This window comes from Vicugna pacos, unplaced genomic scaffold (genome assembly GCF_048564905.1).
Source record: "Vicugna pacos unplaced genomic scaffold, VicPac4 scaffold_19, whole genome shotgun sequence".
Lineage (NCBI taxonomy): Eukaryota > Metazoa > Chordata > Mammalia > Artiodactyla > Camelidae > Vicugna > Vicugna pacos.
In genome coordinates, this window is record NW_027328740.1 from 74,960,205 (window position 1) to 74,966,204 (window position 6,000).

Consider the following 6,000-nt stretch of genomic DNA (forward strand, 5'->3'; position numbering starts at 1 on the left):
GTAAATGTTTCAACTGCAACACATTCCCTTCATGTTAGATGAAAAAACGTCACAACTCAAGCTCAATTCTGAGATTTAAGAGTGTGTGAAAGCCGTCAACCAACTATCTTGTTTGGAACACACACTTCCTTTACACTGGAAAACTACACCATATAAATATATATGGGGAGGTAATATTTCCAACTCGGTTTTACAGTGAAAACTGCATGAAATTCAAACCGTCACTAGGAAACATACTGAGAAACCAAGTTAGCGTTTCTACTACAAACCATTCCCTTTAGGTTAGATGAACTAAACTCTCTCCACATGCTAAATTCTGAGATTTAGGTCAGTGTAAAAGTCATCAATTACCTAGCTTTTTGGGAAAACAAAGTTTTATTGAGTGGGAAACTACACTGTATATATATATATATATATATATATATATATATATATATATATATATATATATATATATATATATATATGGGATCATACTAGCTCCAACTCGGTTTTACAGTGAAAAATGCATCAATTTGAAACCAGAATTAGGAAACATACTCAGACCCCACAGTAAGTGTATATACAGCAATCCATTCTGTTTAGTGTAGATGAACGAATCCCTCCTCATGTAGTCAGTTTCAAAAATTGAATGTGTGTGAAAGCCGAAAATCAAAAATCTTATCGGGATCACATAGTTTGTTTACAGTGAGGAACACACTACATAAATATACATTGGCAGGTACGTTTTCCAACTAGGTTTTACAGTGAAAACATCATGAAGTTCAAACCGAAAATATTAAAAATACAGTGAAACCAGAGTATGAATTTCTAGTGGCACCTACTCTATTTATGCTATATGAACAAATGTCTCTCCACTTGCTAAGTACTGAGAGTTCAGACGGTGTGGAAGCCATCAAAAAAATAGCATGAAGGGAACACAGACTTTCATTCAGTGGGAAAACAATCTACATACATAAATAGGGGGGTAATAGCTCAACTTGGTTTTACAGTGAAAATTGCATGAACTTCAAGTTGACACTAAATAACATACTGAGAAAACAGAGTAAATGAATCTACTGCAACCCATTCACTTTCGGTTAGATGAATGGACGACTGTTCACATACTGAACTCTGACAATAAAGTTTCTGTGAAATCCGTGATCACCTAGCTTGTTGGGAACACATAGTTGTTTCTACTGGAAAAAAACTATATACATATATATGGGGAGGTAATAGCTCGAACTCGATTTAACACTGAAAACTGCAGGAACGTCTAAGCAGCTCTAGGAAACATAATGAGAAACAAGAGTAAGTGTTATAACTGACACACATTCACTTAATGATACATAGACGAACGACACTACACATGCTCAAATATGACAGAGAAGTGTGTGTGAAAACCAACAATCACCAAGCATTTTGGGAACACAAAGATTCTTTTCATTTGGAAACCACACTACAAACATATATGTGGGGAGGTATAAGCTACAAAAATGTTTATAATCAAAATCGCAGGAAATTAAAATCGGAAATAGGAAACAGACTGAGAAACCAGGTTGAGGTTTCTAACAGAAACGAGTTTCAATTGTGCTAGATGAAAAAAAGTCTCTCCAAATGTGAAGCTTCAAACTGAAAAGAAAGATTGCGTTCCCAAAAAGTTAGTTGAAGGAAGCTTTCACACACACTTATATCTCAGAACTGAGCATGTGGAGAGACGTTCGCTCTCAAAGAACAAGGAAATGGGTTAGGAGAAACACTTACTCTGGTTTCTTAGTCTGTTTCCTAGTGCCAGTTAGAAATACCTGAACATTTCACAGTAAACCAGAGTTGGAACATGTACTTCCCCATAAATAGATATGCAGTGGAGTTTGCAACTGAAAATGAATATTGCGTTCCCAACAAGCTAGGTGAAGGACCGCCTACACACATTATCTCTCAGAAATGGGCACGTGGATAGACGTTAATTCATCAAGCACCAAGGGAAAGGGTTGCAGGAGAGACACATACTCAGGTTTCTCAGTCAGTTTTCTACTGCCGTTTATAAGTTCCTGCAATATACAGTGTAAAAAAGGGTTAGAGATTGTACCTAGCAATAAATATGTATGCAGTGGGGTTTGATAGTGAAAAGAAACCCTGTGTTTCCAACAAGCTGGATGAAGGATGAGTTTCACATACACTTATCTCTCAGAATTGAGTATGTGGAGAGATGTTCGTTCATCTAGCACAAGGGAACGGGTTACAGGAGAAATAATTACTCTGGTTTCCCAGTATGTTTCCAGTGCCAATTTGAACTTGCTGGAGATTTCACTGTAAAATACAGTTAGAGCTTGAACCTCCCGATATATAAGTATGCATTGGAGTATGCATCTAAAAAGAAACTTTGTGATCCAAACAAGCAAGATGAAGGACGGCTTTCACACACACTTATCTCTCAGAACTGACCACGAGGAGAGACGTTCATTCATCCAGCACAAAGGGAACGGATTGCAGGAGAAACACTTACTCTGGTTTCTCAGTCTGATTCCTAGTGCCGGTTTGAAGTGCCTGCGGTTTGCACAGTAAAACCGAGTTGGAGCTTATTCCTCCCCATATATATTTCTGGAGTGGAGTTTGCCACTGACAAGAAACTTTGTGCTCCCTTCAAGCTAGGTGAAGGACGGCTTTCACACACACTTATCTCTCGGAATTGAGCATGTGGAGAGACGTTCGTTCGGCCAGCACAATGAGAACGGGTTGCAAGAGAAACCTTTTCTCTAGTTTCTCAGTCTGTTTCCTGGTGCCGGTTTGAAGTGCCTGCCGTTGTCACTGTAAAACCGAGTTGGAGCTTGTACCTCACCATATATATGTTTGGAATGGGGTTGGCAACTGAAAAGAAACTTTGTGTTCCCTTCAAGCTAGGTGAAGGACGGCTTTCACACACACTTATCTCTCAGAAATGAGCATGTGGAGAGACGTTCGTTCATCCAGCACAAAGGGAACGGGTTGCAGGAGAAACAATTACTCTGGTTTCTCAGTCTGTTTCCTACTGCCCGTTTGAAGTGCCTGCTTTTTTCACTGCAAAACTGAGTTGGAGCTTCTACCTCCCCATATATATGTAAGAAGTGGAGCTTGCAACTGAAAAGAAACTTTGTGTTCCCTTCAAGCTAGGTGAAGGACGGTTTCACACACACTTATTTCTCAGAATTGAGCATGTGGAGAGACGTTCGTTCATCCAGCACAAAGGGAACGGGTTGCAGGAGAAACCCTTACTCTGGTTTCTCAGTCTGATTCCTAGTGCCTGTTTGAAGTGCCTGCCGTTTTCACTGAAAAAACGGGATGGAGCTTGTACCTCCACTATATAATTATGGAGTGGGTTTGCAACTGAAAAAAAACTTTGTGTTCCCTTCAAGCTAGTTGAAGGATGGCTTCACACACAATTATCTCTCAGAACCTAGCATGTGAAGTGACGTTCGTTCATCCAGCACAAAGGGAACGGGTTGCAGGAGAAACAATTACTCTGGTTTCTCAGTCTGTTTCCTAGTGCCGGTTTGAAGAGCCTGCCGTTTTCACTGTAACCCGAGTTGGAGCTTGTACCTCTCCATATATATATATGGAGAGGAGTTGGCAACTGGAAAGAAACTTTGTGTTCCCTTCCAGCTAGGTGAAGAACGGCTTTCACACACACTTATCTCCCAGAACTGAGCATGTGGAGAGACATTCGTTCATCCAGCACAAAGGGAATGGTTTCAAGGAGAACCAATTTCTCTGGATTCTCAGCCTGTTTCCTGGTGCCGATTTGAAGTTCCTGTCGTTTTCACTGTAAATCCGAGTTGGGGCTTGTACATCCAAATATATGTGTATAGATTGGGTTTTGAAACTAAAAGAAATTTTTGGTTCCCTTCAAGCAAGGTGAAGGGCGGCATTCACACACACTTATCTCTCCGAACTGAGTATGTGGAGAGACTTTCGTCCATCCAGCACAATGGGAACGTGTTGCTGGAGAAACATTATCTAAGTTTTCTAAGTCTGTTTCCTAGTGCCGGTTTGAAGTGCCTGTTTTTTCACTGTAAAACAGAGCTGGAGCTTCTTCCTCCCCATACATATGTATGGAGAGGGGTTTGCAACGAAAAGAAACTTTGTGTTCCCATAAATCTAGTTGATGGACGGCTTTCACACACACTTATCTCTGAGAACAGAGCATGTGGAGAGACTTTCGTTCATCCTGCACAAGGGGAAGGGGTTGCAGGTGAAACACTTACTCTGGTTTCTCAGTCTGTTTCCTAGTGCCAGTTTTATGTGCCAGCCGTTTTCACTGTAAAACCGAGTTGTAGCTTGTACCTCCCCATATATATGTAAGGAGTAGGATTTGCAATGAAAAGAAACTATGTGTTCCCATAAATCTAGTTGATGGACGGCTTTCACACACACTTCTCTCTCAGAACTGAGCATGTGGAGAGACGTTCGTTCATCCAGTACAAAGGGAACGGTTTGCATGAAAGACAATTACTCTGGTTTGTCAGTCTGTTTCCTTGTGCTGGTTTGAAGTGCCTGCCTTTTTCAATGTAAACCCGAGTTCGTGCTTATTCTTCCCCATATATATGTATGGTGTGGGGTTGGCAACTGAAAAGAAATTTTGGGTTCCCTTCAAGCTGGGTGAAGGACGGATTTCACACACACATATCTCTCAGAACTTAGCATGTGGAGAGACGTTCGTTCATGCAGCACAAACGGAACGGGTTGCAGGAGAAACAATTACTCTGGTTTCTCAGTCTGTTTCCTAGTGCCGGTTTGAAGTGCCTGCCTTTTTCACTGTAAACCCGAGTTGATGCTTATTCTTCCCCATATATATGTATGGTGTGGGGTTGGCAACTGAAAAGAAATTTTGGGTTCCCTTCAAGCTGGGTGAAGTACGGATTTCACACACACATATCTCTCAGACCTTAGCATGTGGAGAGACTTTCGTTCATGTAGCACAAACGGAACGGGTTGCAGGAGAAACACTTACTCTGGTTTCTCAGTCTAATTCCTAGTGCCGGTTTGAAGTTCCAGCGGTTTGCACTGTAAAACCGAGTTGGAGCTTATTCCTAACCATATATATTTCTGGAGTTGAGTTTGCAACTGCAACCCTTACCCTTTGTGCTGGATGAACGAACGCCTCTCCACATGCTCAGTTCTGAGAGTTAAGTGTGTGTGAAAGCCGTCCTTCACCTAGCTTGAAGGGAACACAAAGTTTCTTTTCAGTTGCCAACTCCACTCCATACATATATATGGGGAGGTACAAGCTCCAACTCGGTTTTACAGTGAAAACGGCAGGCACTTCAAACCGGCACTAGGAAACAGACTGAGAAACCAGAGTAAGGGTTTCTCCTGCAACCCGTTCCCCTTGTGCTGGATGAACGAACGTCTCTCCACATGCTCAGTTCTGAGAGATAAGTGTGTGTGAAAGCCGTCCTTCACCTAGCTTGAAGGGAACACAAAGTTTCTTTTCAGTTGCCAACTCCACTCCATACATATATATGGGGAGGTACAAGCTCCAACTCGGTTTTACAGTGAAAACGGCAGGCACTTCAAACCGGCACTAGGAAACCGACTGAGAATCCAGAGTAAGGGTTTCTCCTGCAACCCGTTCCCTTTGTGCTGGATGAACGAACGTCTCTCCACATGCTCAGTTCTGAGAGATAAGTGTGTGTGAAAGCCGTCCTTCACCTAGCTTGAAGGGAACACAAAGTTTCTTTTCAGTTGCCAACTCCACTCCATACATATATATGGGGAGGTACAAGCCCTAACTCGGGTTTACAGTGAAAACGGCAGGCACTTCAAACCGGCACTAGGAAACAGACTGAGAAACCAGAGTAAGGGTTTCTCCTGCAACCCGTTCCCTTTGTGCTGGATGAACGAACGTCTCTCCACATGCTCAGTTCTGAGAGATAAGTGTGTGTGAAAGCCGTCCTTCACCTAGATTGAAGGGAACACAAAGTTTCTTTTCAGTTGCCAACTCCACTCCATACATATATATGGGGAGGCACAAGCTTCAACTCG